Source organism: Epinephelus lanceolatus, chromosome 23 (genome assembly GCF_041903045.1).
Source record: "Epinephelus lanceolatus isolate andai-2023 chromosome 23, ASM4190304v1, whole genome shotgun sequence".
NCBI classification, from domain to species: Eukaryota; Metazoa; Chordata; class Actinopteri; order Perciformes; family Serranidae; genus Epinephelus; species Epinephelus lanceolatus.
Genome location: NC_135756.1, coordinates 26481945 through 26491994, shown reverse-complemented (window position 1 = coordinate 26491994; position 10050 = coordinate 26481945).

Here is a 10050-nt window from a genome sequence, read left to right as displayed (position 1 = left end):
TTCTTGTTAAGGGATAACGCTCTCTAAACTCAGGGCCCACCCTGGAAGCCTCTCAGATGGAGCAGTGTTTCGCCAATTCACTTGGGAAGGACTTTAGCTTTCTGGGCCCTTTGGGAGCTGCAGCGGATCACATGGAGATCCCTGTCAGATCCCCACTACACCGCTGCACTTCTGTCAGTCAGTAAGTCAGTCCGTCGGCAAGGCGGAGAGGCAGGTAACAGACAGGGAGAGAGGGGCCCTTCACTCCTAGATGAACACATTCTTTAGTGTCAGCATAAAACCCTTAGGTGCACTGGGACCCACTCACAGACACTGCTCTGTGTATGTTGTTTTTTTTGTGTGTGTGTTGATGGAAGTGCACATTCACACACCTCTGACAGTGTACGAAAAAAAAAAGATTTTGGTGGCTTAATCTGAGATTGGGAAAGACACCACTGGATATTCTATTTACTCCATGCAAGCTGCTCCCCGATGTCCCATAAAGCCTCTCGCCTCTGAACTAAGCTGGTCAGGGTTAAAGCTCCCCAGTGATGGGAGACCGAGTACCTGCCCAGAGTGTGTGCGTGTCAGTGTGTTTATGTGTATCTGTCCAGCCCCCCACCCCTCTCTGCAGTGTAATGGCTTTATTTATGAAGTGACACCAGCAGTAACAGGCAGGCGATAAAGGAGGAGATGGTGCAGCAAAGCCGCGTGCCATGCCGTGGCCTGCAGCCATGCTATACTTATGGCTTTTAAAAGATTGATACTACTTGATGTTGTGTGCTCATCATGTGAGCGAGGAGGAGGAGAGACGAGGTAAATACTGCTGCTGGAGGAGCAGGAGAAGGAGGCGGTAATTCACTCCCTGCAGGGATTTGTTTACCTTAACTTCTGAGAGTATATGCTAAAATTGGCATCTTGTCTTACTTTTTGTCTTACTTTTTACAACCCACTGTATTGTATTCACTCTGTAAATATGGATCATGGGCATGGGCGGATTATGAGACAGTGGGCCCCTGGGCCCAGATATGCAAAAGGCCCCACCACCTCTCCTACACAGGAGCAAGACACACAGACTTTTGTTTTTGTTTTGCATGTCCTTTTGTGGCTTAGTGTCTCTTTAAGGTCATTTTGTGTGTATATGTGGTTGTCTTGCCTGTTTTTCGTATATATTTTGTGTCTTTTTGCAGTTCATTTGCATCTCTTCATGGTCTTTTTGGTCATTTTTAGTCTATTTGAGTAATTTGAGTGACATTTTGCAGACGAGGGCCCCTGGGCCTGTGCTAAGTAGACCTTATTAAGTAATCTATCCATGTTTATGGGCTAGAAAGTGCAAGTATGCACCACTAACTGCTGTAACATACAGTGAAAATGGTTGTTAAATTCTTTGAATTAAGCAAGAAAGAGGGTGGAGTTTGAGCTATTTTTTTCCCATCAAGATGTAATTAAAGAACTTAGGGTGAATAATTTGAACAGCACTTTTATATTGCAGTAATACATGCATGCTTAGTTCATGACAGCTTCATCTGACATGCATAAGGAATTATGTTTTGACTCGGAAATGATTGACAAGGAAACACTAGCTGAGTTATTGTAATTAAGTTCACCACACAACAAGGTGAAAAGTGTAAGACAATATAAAAATCACCACTATTTAAAACATGTTATTCTTGTTAATTCAAGACACTTGAGCTTGAGCGAGGAAAACGCTTTTTCTCCTGTACGAAGGATTTTCTAGAAAGCTCACCTGCACCTGGCGCACACATCCACTCATACACGTGCACACACATTGACAGAGGTGTGCCTCTAAAAACAGAAAATGAGGACATTTCCTCAGTATTCCCTGAGGCAGCAAGCGGCCTGCTGGCCAATGAGACCAGCAGGTTTCCTCGAGATGCAGAGACCTGTTGGAACACACAGAACTCATTCAAACTCTTCTGCCTGTCCTCTTCCTCTCTCCCCTCTCCTCTCTTCGCTGTGCTTAAAGTTTTTTTTTTTTTTTTGCGAGTGACTGAGAGCATTAACCTCTTTACCACAAACCTCTGCTTCAACGCACCTGTGCGCCAGGCGAACCCGTCATTAAAATTAACATATGACTTGCCGTCAAATGAGCACATTTGCCATGTTTTTCTTTCCCGTCGTGCCATTGCGAGCAAACTGCTGAGTGAACTCAACAGTTCTCTGGGGTGCCATTCCCGAGTTGTTTACCTGAATAACTGATGTGATTTACTGTTTCTTTCAGACCCAACGACACTGAATTGATGGCGTCTGACTGCGACCCGACAGTGCGTGACGGCAAAAACAGAGATGCATTCACGTGCACAATGAAAGCATGGTGTAATGTAAACCAAATGCCTACACAAGCTGACCAAAATATCTCCCTGCAAAGCAGATTTGTGAGGTGAGGCGGCTGTCATCGCAACCACCTAGAGTGTGTGTATCGGATAAGACAGACAGAGAGTAAAGAGAAGAGGAGGTGAAGACACTTTGTCTCTGCTCATGACTCCCCAAGACTAAATATAGCGTCTGGCTTTTGTAGCCTCTGTTAGATCCCATATTTCAGTCTGACCCTGATCTGAAGACAAAGCAGAAGCTCACCGTCTCTTTTTTTAACTCTGTGACCCCCCCTCCCTCTCTCACTGACTGAAATGTGCCTAAATTTACAGCTAAGACAACAGAGCATGGGCCTTTCAGATGTGTCATCTCAGTAAACTGCTCGTTTGTTAGCAGAGATGTTATACTCGCTGTCACGCCGGGGTCCCATCTTGTTTTGCCAGGTGGACCGGGGGCCCTTCCCGCCAGCTCTGGCTGACTGTTTTGATCCAAAGCAGCTGGTAGGACGCGATACCCGTTTAGTCTGAGAAATCAGCTTGTACAAACAAACACCTCGCTTTCTCTGCAGCCCCGGCACAGGCCAGTGCATCTGCCAACCATTATAACCGAATATCTGCCTCAAATCAGCCTTCTCACAATATATAAGCCAGGTCCTGTTTCCAGGCCAGCAAATAAACAAAACAGGCCTCAGGCTTCATTATTCATTATTAAAGATGATATGGTGGAGGCAGGGGAAGTTTACAAAGTACACCTGCGATGCCCACAGTGACCCAGACTGCATAGCACATCTCTCAAGGGGGATGCCGAGCGAGACTCACAGGTGTGGTGGAGTTATGCATGACGCCCGCAACTGACAAGGTTAGGTGACATGCCTTTAAGATATGCCATTACCTCACATGGAATTTATTAATTTTTATTCATTTATTCATCTTGTCATCAAACACAAAATCCAATTCAAAGTTGGTCTAATAACCCGTGAAACTTATGGAAAACTCTTGTAGTCTCCCTGACACATACATCGTACAAACATGCACCCGATGGCTGTATGTTGTCAGTCATTCCAACGCAAAACTGCCAGGCTGATGAAAAAAAAAGTGCTGCGTTAAGCAACTCTGGAGTGTCACGGCGGTTGAAGTTAACTTGTAGGCCTACTGAGCACTTCTCCCCCGAGTACAAACTTGTTACAAAGTAAGGAAGTGCTTTTGTGTTGATGGAGGGAAACTGAAAGCCAGTACAGTTGGTTGCAGGGACTTGAAGCTTGGAGACACCTTGTTGCACTGTGAGAGAGACAGGAAGAAAGGGGGAACAAGAAAGGGAGAATAAGGGCAGATTGGAAGGTAAAGAACGAGGGGAAAGTGAGGGGGAACGTAGGAGATGAAGATGGAGATGGAACGAGAGAAGAGTGTGTGTGTGTGTGTGTGTGTGTGTGTGCAAATGAATGTGAAAGGGAGGGTGGGTAGTTTTGGCTTGTTTTCCTTGGCGCACCTGCCCCAGAGAAGCAGCCATGAACAGGAAGGTCTAAAAGTTAATTACATCAGCTGTCCGAGCCAAAATAAATGTCAGCCCCTGATGGACGCTGCAACACCTCCTCGCCTCTCGCTTGCCTCTGAGCAGGCACTTCACCTGCTTTCAGTTAAACATCTGAATGCCCATGACCTGGATACAAATCCATGCAAAATACACTATCTCCAAGATTAAATCAGATATACGTTACTTGCTGGGAATGACTCTTTAAGATATAAACACCAAGTGGAGCCCATTTTGACTTTGCAAATGTCTACATTCCTAACTCTGTATGTTGAGGAATGTTTTTGTCCACTTCTCTGCTTTACTCGCTGCAAGTCTCTCTGCTTCTAAGTCTCCGCCATGCTCTTTCCCCCCAGCTATGTTCATTGAGCAAGCCTTGTTCCAAAGCGCTGCTCCCAGTCTTTCTTGCCTCTTAATCATTCTTAATTTCACAAAACACCTAAGGGTGCCCTTCCTCGCTCAGTGCTTCTACCAATCCAGCCCCTCTGGCCTCCCCTCAAACACCGTCCAGCCTCAGCTGCTCACACACACCCCGACACCGCCAGTACCAATCCAACCGCGAGCCTCCACACCATTCAACCTCTGAGCTATGTGGACTTAAAAACATGTTATCTCCCAGGACACTCGGATGATCCCTGCAACATTAGCATAACTTAACCCAGCACCTCTGGTCAGCTTTTATGAGTCACTACAGAGGGAGAAAACGCTTTGACACTTGGAAGAATATAATGTGCTCCACTGTGGGGTCATAACTTCCAGAGATACATGAATAAAGCTGAGGAAAACAACTTAATATGAATTTGGTGTGTGCACACCCAACAGTACATGTTGAACATCAGTCATCCTCTCTCGATACTGAGTTTAGCAGTCCCTAAGGGATGCAGCAAAAAAAAAAAAAAAAAAAAAAATTGAGGCAACAGCAGCAGTAACTGTCCCAAATATGTTCAACCTTGCTCAACTTTTGTCACGTTGGTCGATCAAATACATGAATACAGACCTAGATCTCTGTGATAACAGTGTTATTCTACTTGTTACCACATGATCAGCGAGATGAGTGATTGTCACCAAGTTTAAAACATTATAAAACATCTTTCAAATCCACAAATTTACCTTATTTCATCTTCTTACATGTACCTATAGCAAGACACACACACCAACCCAGCCCTTGTGTCCTACTTTTGGTACACCTGCTAGGGCTAGAAAAACACCAGCAGAGCCCGTCAAAATCAACTCCACACCATTGACTACCCTTTGTTTTAAAATCGAATTTTGGTTCTTTCAAATATTTACATTATTTTCATAAGCTCTTCTTTTTTCTTTAAACCAGTGATCCTCAAAATGGGTTCAGTAAAAAGTTTCAGATTTATTTATTTAAATTATCATGATATAAAATCATTTTTGTTTGGTTTTGTTTTACAAAAGTTCAATAGATAATATTTAGATATTTAAACCAAAAATGGTTAATAGATTACACTCTGAAGATTTGTATATTTAAAATAATTAAAAATTCACATTTTATATGGCTTTACACTAAAAGTGAAACACTTGGCTTCTATTCACATTTCTCTTGATATGTGTGTTTGTGTATGTTCTGAGATGCACTTCATATTAGCCCCTTTTCATTTGATTTGCCTTTGATATTTTGTTATGGGTATTCTGTGTTAAGATGTTGAAGACATTTTTTAATACACTTCTAATATACATTTCTCTTATACTGTTCTTTCATATAACTAAGACTATACAAGTGTAAAAACAACAACAACAACAACAACAATTAGGATAAATTAAATTACTTCAAGGGACAAACAGACAAGGGGTCGCTGGCACATACTCTATCTTGCAGAGTTTCCCCCAGAGAAGTTGTTAGACTTGGTGGGAAGTTTCTTTTGACAGGCTGGTGGACGGATGTCTTTTTTAGCAGGGGCCATCATGAATTTGTTGCTAATAATACAGCTAAGTTAAATTAAAATACATTTCTTTGTGTGTAAAAGTAGCATTTGGTCTCATATGCATATGGAATATGAAGCAGTATTGGTGTGTATTCATTTGTGAAATGGGGAAGGGGCTAGTTGGTGTGTCTGCTGGATTCAACCTAGGCTTGTAATACACCGGCAGACACCCTGAATCTTGTGAGGGGTCCTTGGCTGACAAATAATTGAGACTCTCTGCTTTAACAGCAAAGTTTCAGCTTGACAAACGTGGGTTTTTGCTAGCTCATTAGCAAGCCGTAAAACCAATGGCTAGCCACAATTAGCAGTACTGCAGCTTGATACAATAGGTAGTGTGCTAATCAGAGGCGCTTAGAAAAATATGAATTATTACACCTGAAAGCACACTGAATGCTTTGGAGGGTAGATTTTTTTTCTGTGATGCAACACAGCATTGCCTGTGCATCCTTCTTTGCGACGTGGTGAAGGAGGAGTGGGTGGGCGGATGGAGGACGGTGGCACATCTCGCATCTTCCTCACGCTGTCACTTCTAGCATCCTCTCCTCTCCTCTCCTCTCCTCTCTAGTCTCCTCTCCCCTTTCCACTCATGGCGGGAGCAGTGCGTGGGAGTTGCTCAGGAGACATCATCATGAGCCACTTCACTCGAGTGCTGCCTTCAATCAGCCCTCGAATTAATATTAATCATTTCTCCATCCCCCCACACAACAACCCTTTCGTCTCCACGCCGCTGCTGATAAATACTGATGTGAGGAGAAGCAGAAAATAAAGCATTCACAGATGCATATGGACGTATGTCAGTGACCACACCTTGGCAACTCCTTCTTTCCCTTCTTACGTCTTTCTGTCCCAGTGGCTTCATGGTTCAAACTGCCGTTCAAGACTTAATTGTCCCTAATCACTGCTGAAGGTCACGGCTACTCAGCAATACATCTCCCTTCCTCTGCCCTGTCTCTCTCATCTCTCTGTCTTTTCTCTTTTTCCAGCCCCCTCCTTTCCTTAGCAACCACCACATTATACCTTCACGGAAGACGACACTAAAAGCAACTGTCCATTAGAAATCTTCAAAAGAAATAGAGAAAAAAAGAAGTGTAATTAGGACCTTCGTTCTCTGACTTTTTTTTTTTTTTTCGACAGGAAGGAGTTATCAGCTTGGAAACATCTACTGCCTTGCTGTTTTGGGCATGCTGCCTCAGAGAGAGAGAAAAAAAATGAGAGATGGGTAGAAAATATGAGCCCTAAAATCAGAAGTGATCATCCAGAGGAATGTTTTTGTGTGCGTGCGTGTGTGTATGTGTGTGTGTGTGTGTGTGTGTGTGTGTGCGTGTGTGTGTGGAAGCGAGAGCGCTGAAGATGGCTGAAGGTCAGGGAGACATTGAGGCAATCACACTAATGAAAACAAACGAGGGATACAGTTGGAGGGAGAGAAGGAAAGAAAGGAAGGGACAGAGACAAAAAAGAGAGTGGTATGCGTGTGTGTGTGTGTGTGTGTGTGTGTGTGTGTGTGTGTGTGTGCGCGCGCGTGAGGAGAGATAGCCTGCCTTGCCTCAGACTAATCAAACACAACACTGTGCTATAAAAGGCTGGTGAGAATGTACAGATACATAAGCGAGCGCTCACGGCCTGCCATGTACTGTTCTTTTATTTACATGCCCTCCTAACCTTTAGTGAGACTTGAGGCACACTCACACACATGGTGTACTGTACATACGTGGGCAAACACACACAGATACACACACACACGTACACATGGCAGTAGCAATATGTGAAGGTTATTCCTGCAGAGGGATGACAGTGTTTATTCAGGGCTAGCAGGCAGACTCTGTGACATTCAGCTTGGAGAAAATGATTAATGCTACAATATACATAGGCACGAGGAAAAAAAGAAGAGGAAGAAAAAAGTGTTGCACTGGTCCGTCGCAGAGAGCAGAGGCCTTTGTAGCCACATATACATTCCCTTGTCTTTCTTTAGCTCGTCGTGCTACATTTGAGTGCCTGTGAGAACGGGTTGAAATTACAGTGATCATGACTGTGATATCTGATGCTTTGTCAGTTTTCATATCAAAACCCCCTAATTTGTTCTAACATGTTTTAATATAAAGAAACAAGGAGAAGGAGGAATAAGGAAGGACACAAAAGTTTGATTCTGAAGAAAAGAGAGGGCGGGCGGGAAGGGGAGACGTACATGAGATGTAAGTGAATAAAACCTCCATTACCACGCTGAATGTAAAGGAAGTGGGTTTTTAATTAACATCGCTGCTAATTAACGAGTGGTTATAGATCAAAAAGAGATACAGAGGCACATGGAGAGCACACACTCGCACAAAAACCCACACACACAATCACACTGTAATCATGCTCTGCACCTAATCACACGCTATCTGAACCAATCAGTAAGCATGTGGACCCAACGGCTTCCCACCAATAACATGAGGTGGAGATCATTGAGACATTAGGACTGATCAATAAGCAGAGGGCCAGCTGCTGCATATAAACCTTCCCAGAGGAGAGGCACTGCCTCGGGCAGAGTGGAGAGTGAGGAGCTGCGGAGGAGCTTGCACTGCAAAACAATGCAAAAATCATCATTTCCTTAAAAGAAACGCCTACAGTGTGAAGTCATTGTCGGATTCTGGTGCAAATAGATGCGTCTTTTATAGATAATTTTCAGATTAAATGGTTGATTCAGAATGTGAATAACCTTTCATTAACCACCCACTGTTCTGCCCGCAGGATGCTAACATTATGCACAACTTTCACAGCCTGCTAGTGCTATGAAATGTTCCATTAATATCAACATGTAATATATGTATTAATGGGTTAGACTCTCCTGTTTTGAGCCATTGGCTGTTTTCAAAAACAACAACCTGTTGTAGACAGAAAATCCTGGTACAATCCGTAGTCTTCAAATGCAACCTTAGTCTTGTGCAGCCAGACCTATCTCTACAGTGATGTGTCAGCGCTAGACAAAGGTCTGGAAGCACATGTTATCATTATGTGATAGGGGGGAAAAATGCTCTGGTTTGTTTGTATTTCTTTAAAGCAATCACAATCATCTTGCGCGATACTAAGCCCTGGATGAAGTGACTGTGCCCTTGGTAGTTCTGGTGGACTGTTGAAAAAGCTAATTCTCTGCAAAAGAAAACACCACTAAAAAAAGTAACAGGCATATTTGATGTATTTGTGTGAAGTGGAAGGATTAGTATAATGTCACTAGCCCGGGTAAAAAGATGTGGCAATTCAGCTCTGACTGGCTGTGTCAGAAAATTGACCAACATCGGGCATGAGAGTCCCGCAAGATGGAGTCTGTGCTTTTCTGAGGTGCTTCACAAGTTGTTTTATTCATAGTAGATCTTTACAACAATCCACCTAAAGAACAAAGCAGACATACCTTATTGCATGATCCAAATCTTGGTCAGAACGTGCCATTTTCAGGGTGTAGGTTGTTGGCTCAGAGATAGTCGTTTCCTGTAGTAAAGGAAATTTTGAAAACATTAACACGTAGATAGAGGAGGGAGGGGAGAATGCCAGCCTAAATAGCCAGACAGTCGCAGGGTTTATAGTCACAGTCTACATTTGGATAGTCAGACCATTGAAATTTTAAGAACAGGTGAGTACAAAAGGGTTAAAATACCAGTTTGGTTTCTTACTTCTTACTTTCTTACTTTGGTCCAGCGTATTAAAAAACTAGCATGTACATCCTGAACCAGCCTGCCATGAAGTTACATGAACTTTAAAAACTGGCCATTCTATTTACTGTTCTCCTCAGAGAAAGAGCAGATTTTGGGAAATTCCACAAAACTAGACAAAAACAACACCAATGGCTCCATCAGCAAGAAGCTTCTCAAATTTAAGTTGTGAAATAAGTTATTTTTAATTAGAAAACGACAACAGCCAGTTTTCACTTGAGTCTCTTACAGGAATCATTTGGGGTGATAAATGCATGACTTATTTGGCTGACTGGCCCAGTCACCTAACCAACCAGTCAGTCAGCCAGTCAATCCAACAGCCAGCAAACCGTGAAATCATCCAACGAGCCAGTCACCCGGGCAGCCAAACAAACTGACTCAGCAGCTCTCCGACAGCATCCTGGCTCAGCTGAGCTGCTCTGCGCCGGCCTATTCCACTTCAGAGGAAGCCCTCTAGTTTATTTTTCATTGGAAGGGGATTTGGCTGCTATCAAGTGGTAGCAGCCCAGTATCAAACGCACGTCTGGCTTGTAAACAGGCAGCTGGCAGCTCTCCAAGCTCCCCACAGCGTGCGGCGC